Consider the following 19,453-nt stretch of genomic DNA (forward strand, 5'->3'; position numbering starts at 1 on the left):
CACACCATAATACTTATTTCTATTTCATAGATGTTACTCAAGCACTCTAACCAGGGGTGTGAGTGGTCACAAATAAAAAGATCTGAAAAAAAGCTGAAGAGTATTGAAAAAGTCTGAAATAGAAAGAGCTCCCATACTTTTTGTACAGAGGAAGGCCAAAAATAAGCTGAAATTTAGCTGAAAATCAAAACAAAAAAATCTGAAATCAGATAAAAATCTGAACTCTCACACCCCTGACTCTAACCAAATGTTAGCTTATCTGGTAGAAATAAGAAGTGAATTATTGCAAATCTGAGTTGAAGGAATTGCACAGATGTGCATTTTTAAATCATATGCATGCAAAGTGTAAATTGTTCTTTTTTGTTTGATGATTGCAAAATGGAAAAGAATTAATACAATAAATGTATGTTAATAGCTTTACCATCAATAGGCAGAATTTGATTTCAGACAGAAAAAATTCAAGTCCATTACAACCTCGAAGGAAATATACCAACAAAAATTTGGAATAACATATATACAGGCAATGAGATTAGCATGAGGACAGATAACAGCCCTGAAATTAATCACGGAAAATAACACATCGAAGGGAGCATTGGATTATTTGAAGAAAATAAAGAGATTCGGTCTTGAAAATAAGATAAAAATTGAAATATATCATGGCCAGGAACTATTTTTGATAATGCAGTTATCCGTTTAAGGGGTAAACACATCTATTATTCCATCTTCACTTTGAATACAATTGTCATCTGCTCCATCTAACCCTAAACAGCCATTTCCTGCGACATCCTGCTATGACGTCGGTGCAATGCAGTCTTCACTGTCAATGTAGAGTACGGTATTCAGGGTCTATAGGCATTCACTCCACGACCTCTACTATGAATAGACTGCGCACAGGACAGGCATCATTGTGAATTATTTACAAAGTAAGGCAAAAATACTCCTCGTCCCGAAGGCCGCTTGGATCACATCTTTCAGGCTCACATTATACAATGAGGCCTGTTCCTATACCCGGCTCATGAATATCTTGTGCAAATTCAAATGCTCGTGGGGGATGTTTACGTACGTGCCTTCCACTGGGGACTGAGTTTGCAGAAGTGCCCATCGTAGCACAGCTCAGAATAAAGGATATATCCTGGGAAGGTGAAGGAAATCGCTGAATCTGCAAATGTTTCATTTGGAGGGCTAGAATAAGATCTGGTGCCTCTCAAGGGATATGTCAAAGAAGATCAGGAACTATGGTGTTTACACATCAAATTTGATCACCATCTATCCATGACATGTCGTACATATATAACATCTTGTCCCTTTCCTTGTATACTTTGCTTTATATATACATTTTTTCCTTATTCCACCTCTCCCTCCATCGCTCTTTTTCTCACTCCAATCAAATCAATCAATCTTTCCATCTCTCCATAATTTGTCCTCTCCTTTACTCATCACCCTATATTATCAGTCCTTAATATATAGCAAAACTGCCTCGTCTGAAAATAGCTTTTAGTAAAGATGATTTATTGGACTTAATTACGGCTATCAGGGAGACATCAATTCTAATACCTGCTCACGAGGGCCTCCCGTACTGATGGGAAACCATTCTTCAGTTGATTTTAAATTCAGTCAAATAGATGGGATGACAAATCCTTATATTAAAAGAAAAAAAAATTCTTCATCTTGGATAAGAAAAAGTAAAATGAATAAATACCGCTTTGACATCGTTTCTCTCGAGCAAGTTGAATCTTTGTTTGGGGGTGGGTTTTTTAGGGGGCATGATATCTCTCCTTGAAAGGGTGAGATTTTTAATTATAACACACCTAAATGTGAATATGATAATTCTTATAATTCAGATTTAATCAATTAATATGAAAGCAAACTATGTAAAAGCACAATATGCCATTTTTTGCTACTTTAACATCTACTAAAGATCACAGCAACAACAAAAAACTCCAATTGTATCCACGAAGAATATTATTTATTCAGGAAAAACTGGGCAATGGCATATCAATGAATGCACCATTGTAAAATTTTACCAAATGTATTAGTTTTTATATTGTATTTTCACTCAGCTTTAAAAAGAAAAAATGGAGCAAAACCTTTGATACAAGTCAAGTCGTGTGGATAAGAATTATATGCAAGATATGTGATGCCCTCTTTTACCACCAACCTTTTCTCTTCTCTAACTAGAGATAAATGTTGAAAAATATATACAAGACCAAACACATCACTAGAAAATGGCAAAAGACGGTCTGTGTAACATGAGAAGACTCAAAACCGCTGGGAGACAAGAGCCTGTGTTCTGAACTCGGGTTTAAAATAAACCTTGGTTTAAAGTTGTGGTTTAACTATGGAGAGCCAATTGGGGCAAAATCCCTAACAGCACACATTCAATTTATTAACTCATACGACACCCAAATTGTTCATAATTGTCTGGGAATTATAACTGCAGTATTTTTCTTCATTATGAAAGCAAAAGGAAACAAAATCTTAAACATAAAATATAGACAATATAAACAGAATATTTGAATGTTTGGCTTCCCATAATTTTAGCAAAGAGTTAGACCGTGGTCTAAGTTAAACCTGACTTCAGAATACGGGCCAAGAAGCATAGGAGACGAGACAGGATGAAGAAGAGTACCAAGAGACAAGTAGAGGGTTAGTGTGAACAGGGAGAAAATATTCATTAAAAGCCACTCAATTAAACACTATTCAAGGGCCTACCTCTGAGTACAGACAAATCATCTACGAAAGAGACAGTAGAGAATGAGAGGGACACAGAGGCGGTGAAGGCGTGGATGAAAGGAGTCTACAGAGAGGTCTAGAGAGATGAGAGAGAAACAGAGGAACACAGAAAGTGATGGGAGACACAGAGAGAGAGAGAGAGAGAGAGAGATGGGGAAACAAAAAAATAGACATAGAGAGGGATATAGACTGATACAGAGACAGATAGACCAATAGACTGAAAGAGACAGGAGATTGGGAGGACAGACGGAGACAGATAGACAATAAGAAAGAGACAGGAAAAGAAACAAAGTGAAAGACAGAGAAAGAAGGCGAGAAAGAGACAGGGAAAGACAGACAGACAGACAAGAGAAAATAGACATAATAACTGCTTCATTCTTTATTCTGTCCATCATCAAATACTCATTTGGACTGAGCACGATATAATGATGAAAACTCTCAATTGGTCCCAATGGACAGCTTGTCTTTTTTTTACACTGCTTTGTAGACATTGTTTATTGAAATAATGTCCAGTCAGAAGGACAAGTGATTTCCATGGTAATCAAATAAGGTAAATGCACTATTTATTATATGTGTCTCCAGTAAACGATGATATTAAAGTGATCCTTAAACACTAATTTGGGAGTTGATGTTCTTTAACGATAATCGAAAGAAAGTATGGCCTTTGTTTTGCAACTACTTCCAAATAGTGATCAGTCATGCATGAATGATTATGAATTGTTATTTGCAACAATGCATAATTTCAAACCTTGCTGTGATTATTGAAGCGTATTGTGTAACACTTCATTGATCATGACTTATTTCCTTTTTTTCCCCGAGATGATGATATGCTTTCCTTTGATATACAGTTCTTAATATTTCAGTTGGTATTAGATTTCATAAACAATTTTAAACGAATTGATGCCTGACTGCTGTTGCACCATTGACTTTTGTACAGGGGTGTAATTAGATTCATTTTTGATATTTCATTTCCTGTCAAAATGAATAAAACATGTGAAAAGGATCTGTATTTTGAATTTTATATGAAATGAAAGCATGTCATCTCATCTCTCAGAAAAAACCGATAAGTCATGATCATTGAAGCATTACGAGTTATGCTTCAATGATCACAGAAAATATGCATTTTCATACTTAATGAATTATGATCATTCATGCGTGACTGATAACAATTTGCAACTAGATGGAAAACAAAGACTATACTTTTCTCTTTGATATGATATATTATTCAATAGAGTTTATGAAAGCCAGGTTACAAATTTTTTTACTTTATCATAGTCTATCCACTCATTTGTCAGTGTTTTTAATGTACAGTACACAAAAAAGTCTTGTAGACACTGTACATAAGATTGCATATGTATGTAAACCCCTCAAAAAAAGTTTGGAAATCTGAGTTTGGCCATTAATTTCTACGAACTCCCAATTTTACGCAATGCATATTTCACATCATTTAAAAGACCATTCAATTCTCTTTACAATGATACCATGCTTGTTATGATCATGCCATCACGAAAAGAGCAGGATTCAAAAGTGTTGGATGAAGTCTGAATTGAAAAGCTGCAAAACGAGCAAAAAAAGTTTGGAAATCTGAGTTTGGCTATTAATTTCTCCCAACTCCAAATGTTACACAATGCATATTTGATATCATTCAAACGATCATTTGATTCTCTTTAAAATGAAATCATGCTTGTTATAATCATGCCATCAAAAAAAGAGCAGGATTCAAAAGTGTTGGATGAGGTCTGAATTGAAAAGCTGCAAAACGAGCAGAAATAGACATGAAGGGTCAATACAGAACATGATTCTTTTGTCTGTGTCAATAGAGATGAAAATCCTTTCAAATCAAGCCCCTGCTTCTTCATTTTTTATGTTTTGTTGTGGTTTATGTAGTGATCGTTTGTTTGTTTGTTATGTGTTTGCTTGTGCAGAGGTGTGTTTGATTCCATGTTAATGTTGATTTTAAGGTACTTGAAAACAATTAAAAGAAACCGCTGAGAAACTCACTCATCACCACGGAAAAAAGAACAGTGACTTTCAATATTGTGTAATTTTGCAACTTTTGAATTTTGACCTTGCCCCACATTTCAAGGCACTGCACCTCCATGTGAACCATAATCATATCATGTAAAGTATCATTTTAAAGAAAATTAGATGATCTATTCATTGATATTAACTACACATTGATATTTACTAAAACCGAGGAGGGATTATTGATCAAAGTCAAAAGAAACCGCTGAGAAACTCACTCATCACCACGGAAAAAAGAACAGTGACTTTCAATATTGTGTAATTTTGCAACTTTTGAATTTTGACCTTGCCCCACATTTCAAGGCACTGCACCTCCATGTGAACCATAATCATATCATGTAAAGTATCATTTTAAAGAAAATTAGATGATCTATTCATTGATATTAATTACACATTGATATTTACTAAAACCGAGGAGGGATTATTGATCAAAGTCAAAAGAAACCGCTGAGAAACTCACTCATCACCACGGAAAAAAGAACAATGACTTTCAATATTGTGTCATTTTGCAACTTTTGAATTTTGACCTAGCCCCACATTTCAAGGCACTGCACCTCCATGTGAACCATAATCATATCATGTAGGGTATCATTTTAAAGAAAATTGAATGATCTATTCATTGATATTAATTACACATTGATATTTACTAAAACCGAGGAGGGATTATTGATCAAAGTCAAAAGAAACCGCTGAGAAACTCACTCATCACCACGGAAAAAAGAACAATGACTTTCAATATTGTGTCATTTTGCAACTTTTGAATTTTGACCTAGCCCCACATTTCAAGGCACTGCACCTCCATGTGAACCATAATCATATCATGTAGGGTATCATTTTAAAGAAAATTGAATGATCTATTCATTGATATTAATTACACATTGATTGACACGAGGAGGGATTATCGATCAAAGTCAGATTTCCAAACTTTCTTTGAGGAGTTTATATATATGTATGTATTATTTTATAAGCAGATATAATGAAATAGATCAAGCTGTCAAATATATTTTGCCCAAAGGTGAAGTTAGAAATAAGGAATATTTAATTGTCTCATAATATTGCCTTGCCAGCTTGTCATGTAGAGCAGGACTAATTTAAAACAAACAATACAAGATGAAAAAATATATGAATTATAACATTTACAACCTTCCACCCCTACTCCACCCAAGCATCCAAGGTATAGTCTGCACACGCAGACGATGCAGCAGAATAGGAATCTTTCTCCAAATCAAATACCAATATAGAATAAGATCATGAAATACACCTGCAAATGTCAGAATTCATGAGACGGGAAGGCTAGACGAAAGGGCCATGATTAATTCTTTGTCGACCAAGGTAAAACGCTCAAGGCCCTCCGTGACTCACTTCGTACGTGACCTTGGGAAAATGGATTTGAAGTGATGATGCTGGGAACATGCGTGGTTTCTATACCTCTATTTCTTTGCTTTGAATGCATCCCCACACTTTACTCCAGAGTTTTCGACCATGAAATTGAGGTTCATTAGTAATCATGTATTCCTCCTATCCATGTACTTCAGGCTGTGAATCATGTTTACATAATTTGCAAGAATTTTGTTCGAGGAAATGGAAGCCCCGTTTTGGATTTTTTTAATGAAATGAATCATTTTCAATATCATGAACAGTATACTCTCAAGGTATTAATAATGTTGCAAGGACTGAACATCATTTATGTGAATACATGAATCATCAAAAATATATATATTTTCATGACATATTGATTAAAAACTCTTTGTCAACTGCTGCATCCATTCAAATGAAAGGCAGTGATACAATGTTCATCATCAATGAACCGGTCATGGTGGCTCAGTGGTAGAGCGTCCGCCTCATGAACGGGAGGTTGTGGGTTTGATCCTTGGCCGAGTCATACCAAAGACTTACAAAAATGGGACCTTCTGCCTTCTTGCTAGGCGCTCATCATTTAGATTGGAGAAGGGTAATAATAACATTATTATGTTATGCAGGGCCCTTTGGTAGAGCAGTTTCCTAACTGAAGTGGCTACCATGGGTCAATAAAGCGTTATTATTATTTTCGTTTTTATCAATGAATGATAGAAACAAAGCTTATCAGGGCCCAATCAATCGGTAGGCTGATTTTTAAAAATTATTTTCTGAAACATACTTGTATGAATGCGTCATGGTTTAGTGGTTTTGACTCCCTTCTCTTATTCGTAGGGTTGGGAGTTCAAATCCTATTCCAGACATTAATTTCCTTTGGCAAAAAAATTCATCAATATTGTGATGTGGGGTACGTGGTGACCTGATGGAAATTTATTCCTTAGATTCAGAGCGCATAACAGCTGTATGCTTAAGTAATTGTGATGTATTTATAGTAGAGCCCTTTTATAGAGACTTCTTCTTCTTCTTCTGGAAACAGTACAGTCCACCGTCTGGTGTATTGTCGTACTGGTGAAGTGCAGCGTGCAAGTAAAAAAAAATGGCTTACAGCGTGCAAGTAAAAACAAGACTTCTAGACCTACTTAAAGAATGTACCAAAGCGCTATGTAAGTAATAATAACTATTTTATGAATCAATCCAACAATTTTCATCAAAATATAAAGTTGTTAATAATTATTTCAAAATACAGGCAGTATTGAGACTTTGGAGGGCAAAGGTTATCCACCCATGGATTCACCTTCTTATTACATCACCTAAAGTGTATGCAAAATTTGAAAATGAAAATTGGTGGGATGAAGGTGAAGTGTTACTTTCTCATAAACCATGTTATGCCACCATAGGAAAGCACATGCCCGGCAGCAGGCATCACCCCCCCCCCCCTTCCATTTTATTGGGCTCTTGACTTTTCATGAGTGACTTCAAATAGACAAAACACTTGTACATTCTAGCATGGCACTGAGACTATTTGTATTTGAGCAGCTCTGCCAGCATTAGTTCACTCAGTGTTCGGCAAACTGACCTACATAAATGCTAATATAAGGGTCTGTAGGGTGAGAGAGTGCACATATATGATATTGCAACGGATATACAGAGTGAGTCAGGAAAAATGTTACGCTTTCTTACATGCTCATATTAGAAATACAATAGAATAAATCATGATTCTTGTACCAGTGTCAGATAGAGTAACTCTTCCAGTCTTATTTGATACCACATGTGTGGGGAATCAGTAATGAATTTATTGGACAGGAACAAAATAATAGGTCTGGGTGATAACCCATTTGCACCAACATCAACAATACCTTGCCTTATTTGGATTCTACTGCACAATAAGCAGGAAGTCCCTTTGTAATGATAATTGAGTTATTTCAAATCAGGTAGGGCACTTTGTTTAAAGCTTCCTGGCATCATGGCAGGACACAGAATCTTTCCGCTTTCCTAATACGCGATGTCCATCACGTCAAACAGTCTATCGCAACATGGCGAAATAACGGGCAACAGGAGCAAAAAACAATCTGAACAAGCGAGGATCAGGTCGAAGAAGAACTTCAAGAACATGAGAGAATGTTGAAGCTGTTCGAGAAAGGTTACAGGAAGAGGGGCAAGAGAGAACAACATCATGTAGGAATGGCTTACTTTTAATCGCATTACCCGGCTTGACTTGAGAATGTATCCCTACAGGATGATTTACAGGTTCTCTTACTTTTCTTGATTAATAAACACAGGCATAAACTTTATGCTCATTGCTTGTGTGAATGCTTTTGTCTCTGTTTCAGCAGGTAATCACCTGACTTGGCGCAAATGGGTTTTGACACTTACTCAAACAATGGCTGCTGTGCATTCAACCATAACAACAACACTGAAACAAATTTTACCGAGTGACAAAGGAATACTTATTCTGTCCATATATGCTAGAAATTCTCTCTGAATCCCACATTTTCTTCAAAATATACTTGATTTAAAAAGTGTTACACTTTTTCTGACTCACACTGTAGAGTGAATTTCACTGTCATATCTAGGCCAATTCATGTGTGAGAGAGGGAGGAAGAAGGAGGAAGAGACAAAAGATCTAGTTTACGAAGACAAAGTCAAGCAAAATCATTTCTTGTATCCCAGCTTGAGTTCAGCAGACAAATATATGCCTAACATGGAGGGGGAAAGGAGAGGTACAATGTTTTTTGCATGTATGGCCATACACAGAATATTTTTCTGGGGAAGGGGTGGGGGAGGCATAAAAATTTATGTAGAAAGCGAGGGAGCAAAGAGCTGAGTTTTTCATGAAGGCGCTTTTGTATTTTGAAGGTGATATCAAAGAATGTGAAAATTTTCAGTAATAAAGATTTTTTTTTAATTAAGGGGGGGGGGGACTCCCTGCCCCTTGCTGTATATTGCCATGATTGCATGTTAATTCTACACTACTGATGTCTTCTATTCAATATCTGATCTGAGACAGGACACTTGTTTACAAAATTCCACAACAATCGTAATGTACATTAATACTGACCAGTGACATCTGTGTATAAGTGTGTGATAGAAGTACATGTCTAGGAATGGGGGGGGGGGGGTAAAAAGATAGAGGGAGACAAAACCTGACAGAGTAGCAGAGAGAGGAGTATATATATATGTATAAATATATATATATATATAATGTGATGACAAGTTTACTTGTACCAAACGCTCTTACAGAGACTATGTAGATTCGAATCACTTATAGGTCAATACACCATCACGTGACCATAGCACCAAGGATCATATTTGCTAAATTCTAGGTTTTGACGTCACCTCAGGGAATATAACTGCATTGTATTATTAACTGCGGCATTATATTCACTATGGTGACGTCACTCACTGCTTATAAGTTGCGTAATCAGGTAGTTTGTGTTTACGTTTCGATTATATAAAGAATGCACTTGCTGTATATTTCCAAAATCTTTTGATAATGACATGGATGGATCAGAGCTGCAGCAAGCTTTTCGAGTTAATCGTAATGCCAGATGATGAATGCAGTCTCTGATAGTGAATCTGCAAAGACCATATAATATAACAGATATTGCCTGGTCTATCTTTTTAATAAGTAATTTTCCCTCAGCGCTGTGCGCTTTGGGCAAAATATAATCCTTGGGAAAAATGTAACTCTTTTGGGGAAAAGAAATGTTATATTCAAACTCTAAGTAGGCAATATCTGTATAATAGGCAAGAAGGAGAACTATTTGAATTGAGAATCAGTCATTAAAACTTTAGATCTTGTCATCAACAGTCAACTCCTCCTTCCCTCTCTCATCTCCCCATCTACTACTGCAGTCACACCAACCAAACCAACTCCAGACCGATCAAAGCTAGTGCATTACTTCGAATGGCACGTCAACGATCAATCTGGCGTCAGTTGCTCCAATGTGACCGGGGGCTCAACCCTCCTCCTGCACCCATGGAGGATCATTGATTAAGGATGGTACTGCCACTTTGCAGTCCCTCTCCGGTGAATTGTCAAGATGGATTATTCAAAAGGTTAATCAGACTCGAGTGAGCAGATGTCCCCCAAATTCTAAGGTTCAAGACAGTGTCCCCTCTGACAGAGGATGATTGCTGGCAGTGGCTGGGTAATGAGGCCGGGGAACTGTACCCCTCCTATGATTTGGTCCGTGTTTGTTTGGACCTGTATATGCACTTAATAATTCAAACCACAAATGGTTGCTCGGGGGCGCTTGCCTCTTCTTCTTTGGTAAACCAAAACAACAAAGTAATAGCAGCGAAAACGATCTTGCACTTTATTCGGTAGTGTAGCCCAGGAAATTGAATATTTAGTGAAATTTTTTTTTTCAGGGAAAATCCTCTCACTGGCAAAACTCTTCATGGTAATGTTAAATGCCATGTTGACACATTCTAGTTTTTATTTTCAAGGCAGTAAGACTGGCAATTCTTTTATACTAATTTGTATATATATGTAACAGTAAATGTTAGGCATTCCATATTTAACTATAATTATGATCATTTCTATTCTTCTAGATGTCATTAACGATGCGGTTCGTGATTATCACGGCCGGACTGGAGCTACTGGTGTCAGGATTGAACCTGCTTGAGGACTTTGTAGATGGAGATTCATTGAATCATGCTGCTAATTCCATCACTTCTCCCCAAACTAAAACTTCAATCAAACAATGCAAAAATAAAGAAGAGAACAGCAACAGAACAAGATAGAGGAACTTGAGCATGAAAACCACTATCACTGGTCCTGAGCATGAGGTGCACATGCATGAATAATGTTCTGTCATCCACTTATCCAAACCCGCATCTTCTTCCAAACTCCATTTTACACACGCCCTCCTCATTCTCCCACTCTCCTTTCCTGACGCATTCATGTCCTTCGATCAGCTCTCAGCCAGGTGAAGAGGAAAATCAGAAAGAAGCTAAAGCAACACGTGCCAACATCACCCACTAAAACTTCTCTCTGAGTCATCCCTCCTGAAAAGCTAGACAAACATGTCGTCCCATTTCTCTTTCTCTCTCGATCAATCGCTCAAACATTCTACAAAAAGAAAGATAAGATTCACAGGAAAGGACCTGACTGGGAACATTCTACACACTTGAAAGGAGACAAACCACAGTGAACAAAAAAAGGAGCTGTACATATTTTTATAGAACTCCAGACAAACGTAGCAAATTCTATAGCATTTCCATCCTTTATGAAACTAGCGATAAAATTCAGGAAACAAATGACCTTAAAATAACTGGGATAAGGACTGCTCAATGCAAAAGGCCCTTTGTGATGAATGATAAAAATCAATTACTTGATTACTTGATTACAAATAATGTGCAGTCTACATTTTGTGTATATTCAAAAAGCTACAAATAACTGTCACGGTCTTATTACAAATTACTTATAATTTGAAGTGATGTGGTTTCCTAAAAAAATTTAATAAATATGAGCCAAAAATGTGTACATCCACCAAACCTTTCACTATTTATTTATCAATTTGTGGTTTATTATAAAAGTACATTTGTAATTGTGTATTCATTACAATTTAATAGTAGATATTATTGCAATTATATTGCAGACTAGTGCTGTAAAAGAGTCAACACTTGATATCGATGTTTTAATGTTTATTAAGATGATAGATCAGCACAAAAAAAAGTTCTTTATTGTTGGTTGGGTGGGAAAAGCATCTAAGCAACATGTACTAGTAATTAGGAGATTAAACTATGTGCATGTAATACATGTTATTATACTCAGTCATCAGTCTTGTGCCTGTCTGCATGAAAGCGTGCATGATAACCATGGAAACAACAGCATATTTTTGAATAACAACATGCCATGTTGAAAACTACATTGCACTTTAATCTGTTGTGTTAACAAAACATGGAAATTATTTTTTGCTTGATCTAGTCAATTTCAGTAAGAATCTACTCTGAACATGTTTCAATTTCCTGCAACAATCAGAAGTTCTGCTACACACACACACACACACAATTCTGTATTCTGTATGAAATGTGATTTTTAACTTTGCTGGTTTTGAGATTTAAATGAATAAAATATACCATTAATATTTGTCATTTGCCATCTTTAAAACGTGAATTGGAAAGCCTAATTTTCCTACCAACCTAGACAATGTGTGTGACATTTATCATTGTCTACGTATCATCAAAGAATGAAACACCAATACCATAAATACAACGCTACATTCCGAATTTCTTCTTCTAACTCCTGATATCGAGAACCCGTAATTTTTGAGAGCCGCATCATTTTCTTCCAATCAAACGGATAAATACATATATAAAAAAAGGCCTGAGTGTGAAAGATCTGCAAATGTATTACTTTGGAATGTTACCATGGCGACAGCACCGGGGCCATCACTGCCAATTTAGAAAGGATTCTAAAATGCCTCCGTGCTATTTTTTCTGACAATACGACTAATCTGGCATGAACCAGGGAAGAGGAAGGAAAAATATTTGTTAAAACCTGAAATCGAATTGCATGTGCAGTGCTAACCTCTCCACAGACTGCAGTGTATTATAGCTGGATAATTCTTTGAATGCAGTATTCAAACGCAGTGAGGCTCACGGCTTAAAGGAATAAAGACAGAAATAAAATGTAATGGCAATAGAATGCTGATAACTTGATTTGCGAGTAATTGAATTATGAATTAAAATGCTATTCTCACACTGCTTGTAGTATAATTCAATTAGATGAAAAATTCTAGGGCCTCTGTATTCGCAACGTGCCTGCAGTGCCAGACGCAAGCAGTTTATGCAGTAGTAGGTTTGATGCATAAATTAATTTGAGTAAAATGTGATAAATAAGGTATGATCATAGTAGCAGTTTTTCACATTACTTGTCTTTTTGCATTCATTGCGCCCCCAATTCTCGCCTTCTCTTTTACCCACGCTCTCTCTCCTTAAAAAAACGATTTGTAAAATTCTTTGTGTCTGTTAAGTTGGCTCATGGTATTTTCTTTGAAAAAAAAAATCAACACACAAGAAGAGATTTCCACACATCCAGACAGAAAACAGAAAGAAGAGTTTGAAACTTATGTGTACTCTATGAATTGACTCTTCCTTTGCTATTAGCATTTCACAGAAATCATCATAAGAATGGTTGCTTAATTACATTATTTTTTTTCTCTCTAGTTGAGGGATGGGAAAACTACACAAACATATCCTGACTTTATCTGCAAAAATAACCACCAACTGGGGAGCCTTTCATGACAACAGTTAAAATCACTGACTATTTTGGTCTAAGCAAATCAGATGCAAGGATTTGGTAGCTTATACCAAATAATCAGTGAAAATCGCTGACTATTTGTTACATGAAATACTCCCCTGATGGATATTGTTTAATGACTAAATGGATTTGAAGCCTTGGTTCATTAATTTATCATAATAATCATGGCTCTGTCTAAATGATCTCTCCTTTGCTTGGTAGCTTCAGGATGCTTGGCTAAAATTTCAACTGGTTGCGACACAGATGGAGCAGTCTAGACGTATGTTCTTTCTTGAAGTCAGGCTTAAAGTTCTGACATTTACATCGTCTCTTTATCTCTCAGTCATGACTCTCTCAGTAAATGAACACTAATGAATAAGTCACCTTGCCAATGGAAAGTATATCATGTGAAGTCTCTATTTTTCTTACTGTACTCTTGCACAATGACATCCCTACTGACAGCACTTAACTGTAATTTAAGTAAAGTCGCTCAGAACAATTGGTTCCGTCCCTTATTCTCCTTCAGGATATCAAATTAAAAATAATCCCCCCTAAAATCTGTTTATATATTCATATTCAAATATGCATATATTTTTTATAAGTGTTTGAAATAATTTTTAGATTATTGTTTTTATCAAATCTTTCCAGCACCAGATGATTAAAGTGTCTTCGTCACTGCCTACAAGCGATGCACATTATGTAATATAAAACTATTCAGCATAAGAAACAAATATGGACTAGTTAATCTTTTTATTTTTTAAATTAAAGATTCCTTATATCTTTAATTGCAAAAAGTGTGAAATTCATTGATCAGTCTTATCTCATCCATTTTAAAGGGATATTAGATGAAAAATTAATGTTTTTTTAAGTGTTTACCTCCCAGCACTTTTTGAAATTATGACAGGAAGGGAGCGAGTTGGCTCAGTCATTTGTGTCAAACCAAAGGTCAAAGGTCATAGGTTAGAGGCCTGTAATGTGTGTTAACCTGCTCCTCCTGTTTTACAGACGTAGGCTTCATTAAGGTGGAAAACAGTCCCTCTTGGATAAGACGTTAAATAATAATTATAATAGCTGGATTTATAAAGCGCTTTTGCCTGAGGAAACAAAGCGGTGCTATTATTACTCCGGCTTTAGCTCGAGCTACCATCACCGGCGCTCAGTGCATGCAAGGAATTACTTCTGCTGAGTACCCATTCACCTCACCTGGGTCGAGTGCAGCACAGTGTGGATAATTTTCTTGCTGAAGGAAAACACGCCATGGCTGGGATTTGAACCCACGACCCTCTGTTAAAAGGCGAGAGTCAGAACCACTAGACCACAACGCACCAAAATGGAAGCCCAGTGTAGGGGAGAGACACCAAATTCGCATGTTTTACATGGTCCATTCATAAATAACTACTACACAATAATACTTATTCCCACACGTACATGTAATTGATATATAATACTCATGCATTATAATTTTGCTGGAGCTGCCTGTACTTCTCTCTGCATTCATCCAGCTCATTCTCTATGGAAAAAACACCAGCCTTTATTCTCAAGCTCCATACCAAAAACTTATTCCACAATATTCCCTAGAATATGTCTTTGATGATACTTACGCATCATATTTTTGCTGGAGCAGCCTGTACTCCTCTTTGCATTCGTCCAGCTCATTCTCTATGTAAAGAGTACTCGTTCACTCCTGAACCTACTGCACACTATACTTATTCCCTACAAGACACATGTGCATGATGATACTCAAGCATCATATTTTTGCTGGAGCAGCCTGTACTCCTCCCTGCATTCGTCCAGCTCATTCTCTATGTAAAGAGTACTCGTTCACTCCCGAACCTACTGCACAATATACTTATTCCCTACAAGATACATGTGCATGATGATACTCAAGCATCATATTTTTGCTGGAGCAGCCTGTACTCCTCCCTGCATTCGTCCAGCTCATTCTCTATGGGTCATTCCATCTGGATTCACCCAGTGGTTGCACCCGACCGTCTCAGAATTTGTTGTAATTTGGTACACATAAAATTCACCATGGCCCACGTACAAAACAAAAAAAATGAGTCCAATTGGTCCGTCGGTTCTCGCGCTACGGCCCGCCCTTTTCTCCTTGTTTTGACAAAAATGGGCGTGACCTTCAACTTTCAATGGCCACTGCATCGTAATGTGTTGACCAATTTTCATGAAGCTGGTACCATTTATTAGGAAATTCAGAGAGGAATCCAAAACATGCATCAAATAATGTATTGGAGCGATTTATAAGGTCGTGACCTTTGACCTTTACTTTGACCTTGAATTTGACACCCGGACAAATAATTTTTTAACTTGATTTTCGTGTATGTTAATTATTTGTATGATATTGACAAAATATGTTAAAACCAATGATGATATTTTATTTCTTCACCTTTAAAAACTCTTCCAAAGATACCATGAAATTTCACTCTAGTCCCACATACTAATATTCATGTTAGTAAAAGTGTTTACCAGTTACATGATTTCTTCCAATCTTAAGTTACAGTATGCAAACACATGAAAAGAAATTAAGCATATCAGTTCACAAATGAAACATTATACATTTATGCTCATGAATAGGTATCTGTTTAGGCATTTTGATGATCAGCAATATATATCATATATATATTTATAAACCTCTCTTTAAGAATCTCGAATAATCCGTTCCTCTGATTGGTCAAAACTGAGGTCATGTAAACGACCATGCCTTCAAAACAACAAACTAAGGTGGTAACCAAGGGCAACGGGCATAGTTTACAAGATTTCTGCCCGTTGCCCCCTGATCCGCCCCTTAACGACGGGCATAGCAAAATTTGGCTGAAATCCCCATTTGATTGCATGCAAAATGTTGCTTTCTGCGGTGATTGCGGATACCATAAATATCCGCGCGATTTGATCGAAAGTTTTAGACAATTCGCGCATTTACGCGCTTATTGCGCAAGTGTGCGCAACGGATGTGACATATCGATGGAACGATGCCGATCTTTGACTTTTGCTTGTTAATTCCTGTTAAAATATATGGCATTTATTGAAAAGACAACTAACTTATTAAGGACATAACGGATGTATCAATCATCAAGTCTTGTCGCAGTTCGCTCAAATGCATGCTCGCAAAAGGTGAGTCGGGTGAAAAGATTAGACGGTCACTGCACTTTCTAACAATAAACGTTATTCGTTCAACTTAACGTTAGGACAGCTAGGTATGACATTGACAAACGACAACGTTAGGACGGGTAGATCTAATGTTAATGGTCGTTAGTTAGCTTAGAAGTTAAGAGTAGACTCCAGATCTAACGTTACTAACGTTTTCAGGACGTACGTAGGTTTAGTCGACTAGATCTAACGTTATAGATTACACTCTAATGGAGATTTAAGACTGAATTTAGATCTAGCCTAGAATCATCCTATTCAGAATCAGAGCCTAATTTGGTTCCTAAAAATATATTTTTGATGATCAGCAATATATATCATATATATATATATATTCTTGTTAGTAAAGTGTTTACTTTTATCATCAAATTGTTGAGTATATGCCTATTTACTAACAAGATATATATATATATATACATATATATATGATATATATTGCTGAACATCAAAATGCCTAAACAGATACCTATGCATGAGCAGAAATGTTTAATGTTTCATTTGTGAACCGATGAGCTTAATTTCTTTTCATGTGCATACATACTGTAACTTAAGATTGGAAGAAATCATAACTGGTAAACACTTTACTAACATGAATATCAGTATGTAGGACTAGAGTGAAATTTCATGGTAACTTTGGAAGAGTTTTAAAAGGTGAAGAAATAAAATATCATCATTGATTTTAACATATTTTGTCAATATCATACTAATGATTAACATACACGAAAATCAAGTTAAAAAATTATTTGTCCGGGGGTCAAATTCAAGGTCAAAGTAAAGGCCAAAGGTCACGACCTTATAAATCGATCCAATACATTATTTGATGCATGTTTTGGATTCCTCTCTCAATTTCCTAATAAATGGTACCAGTTTCATGAAAATTGGTCAACACGTTACAACGCAGTGGCCATCGAAAGTTGAAGGTCACGTCCATTTTTTTTAAAACAAGGAGAAAAGGGCGGGCCGTAGCGCGAGAACCGACGGACCAATTGGACTTATTTTTTTTGTTTTGTGCGTGGGCCATGGTGAATTTTATGTGTACCAATTTACAACGAATTCCGAGAGGGTCGGGTGCAAAATGGCACATTCATTGGGTGAATTGGCATGGAATGACCCCTATGTAAAGAGTACTCGTTCACTCCTGAACCTACTGCACAATATACTTATTCCCTACAAGATACATGTGCATGATAATACTCACGCATTATATTTTTGCTGGAGCAGCCTGTACTCCTCCCTGCATTCATCCAGCTCATTCTCTGTGTAGAGAGTACTCTGTAGGAACTCGCTCTCCATTAGGTTTATCCTCTGTTTACTCTCCTCTACCCGTTGCTTTAGAGTATAGTACTGTTCCTTGCTGCAGCCGCACACCTACGTATAAAGACAATAAAAAGACAATGCAATTGATAGGTTCCCCAAAGAATGTTTTTAGACCTATGGTTCTTGTGGGTTTGTTTTTAAAGTTTGATTTCAGATTTAGAAATGTTCTTAGCTACAACTGCTCACATACATAAAAAAGACAATTTAAAAAAAATGCAATTGAAAGGTTCCTCAAAATAGGTTCTGCAACAATGAGTCTTGTGGATCTCTTTAAGTTACTCTCCTAACTCTGTTGCTTAAAAAGGTAGAACGGTTCCTTGCTGGACCCAGACATGCTCTAGGTTCTAAAACAAATCATCTTGTGGATTTGACTCTTATAGTATCTCCTACATCCTTTGCTTCAAAGAGTAGTACTGTTTATACCTGCAACCACACACCTGTTTAAAGATGATAAGAAAATAATGTACTTTGAGAGGATACAATGACCACTTTTAGTAATTGGAGATTAGAATGCAACATACAAAGATCATTGCTTTCTGATATCCAAGAACTAAATTTATGTGAGATAAGCATTCACAAGGTTTGTTTAAAAGAAAAATAACAAGTATAACATTATTGCAATGAAGACATGAGTTTCATCTTGTGCAAGGAAACCCATCAGATTTTGATGTGCGAATCCTCAGTCAGTTGAAATGTTTCAAAAGGGAGTAAAATCAATTATGAAATAAATATAATTAAACACAACAACATTGTGTCTAGACAAAGCGAACTAAGAGAAAAACAATATGTGACTTTTTTCTGTTTCTTTCTGTCACGGACAGACAAATTTGCATAAACATGAATATAAAAATGCGGTATTACCATTCCTGGACAAATATTTCCCAATATTTTTGTATTTTAGCAAACTGGTGTTTCATCTATAATTAATTGCAAACAAAACTCGAGGCAATTTCATGATTGTCAAAATAGGACCAAATCAATATTTTTCAAAAGCGTCCGTCTGTGACGACAGTGTTCAACACCCCTATTCGAAAGTGAGTCATTCCAGACGCTTTCCGGACCTTACCAAATAAACAAATATGGATTTTAGTAACCTTAGATACCAATGAAAGATCCGGCAGTGATTACATCATAAGAATATTGAAATGAATTTTTTACCCCAACGCTCACTTTAAATGATCAGGCTCAGTTGAGGATTCTGTTTTGAGCATTGGCGGTAAAGTTTCCTTTGCTTTTCTCAGACCTCAAACAATTATTCATCTCCATATTCCAGCATATCTTCTCTATCATATATCAAATTGATATTGGAAGAAATCTGAGACTTCAAGTGTATACCCAAAACTCAAATTCAAATGTAAACACTCCATGAAACAGAATGAGATGCGCGCAGAATAGCTGGAGGCCCCTGAACGGACGACGATCGAATAACACAACAACCCACGTCCCCATCCACGTACACCCTATGCAAGCGACGGGGACATACATAATGGGATAGCTTGCATCTTCCCCTTGTATACACACATACACAGGTTTCTCCCACATAGACGTCCCCTTCATACAACATCGCCGCTTAAAAAAGAAGACGGCAAAAATGAAAAGGCCAGAGCGGTACTG

General features: G+C 36.5%; 1 long non-coding RNA gene across 1 annotated transcript in view; it reads right to left on the bottom strand.

Moving 5' to 3' along the window:
• LOC135154635 (uncharacterized) overlaps window positions 1-17,890 on the bottom strand; it is a 39,078-nt gene extending 21,188 nt beyond the window's left edge. The window contains exon 1 of the long non-coding RNA XR_010294006.1: window positions 17,721-17,890. This is a non-coding gene — a long non-coding RNA (uncharacterized LOC135154635). The remainder of the gene's footprint in view (window positions 1-17,720) is intronic.
• Between the last annotated feature and the right edge of the window lie 1,563 nt (window positions 17,891-19,453).

The sequence above is a fragment of the Lytechinus pictus genome, chromosome 7 (assembly GCF_037042905.1).
Source record: "Lytechinus pictus isolate F3 Inbred chromosome 7, Lp3.0, whole genome shotgun sequence".
NCBI lineage: Eukaryota > Metazoa > Echinodermata > Echinoidea > Temnopleuroida > Toxopneustidae > Lytechinus > Lytechinus pictus.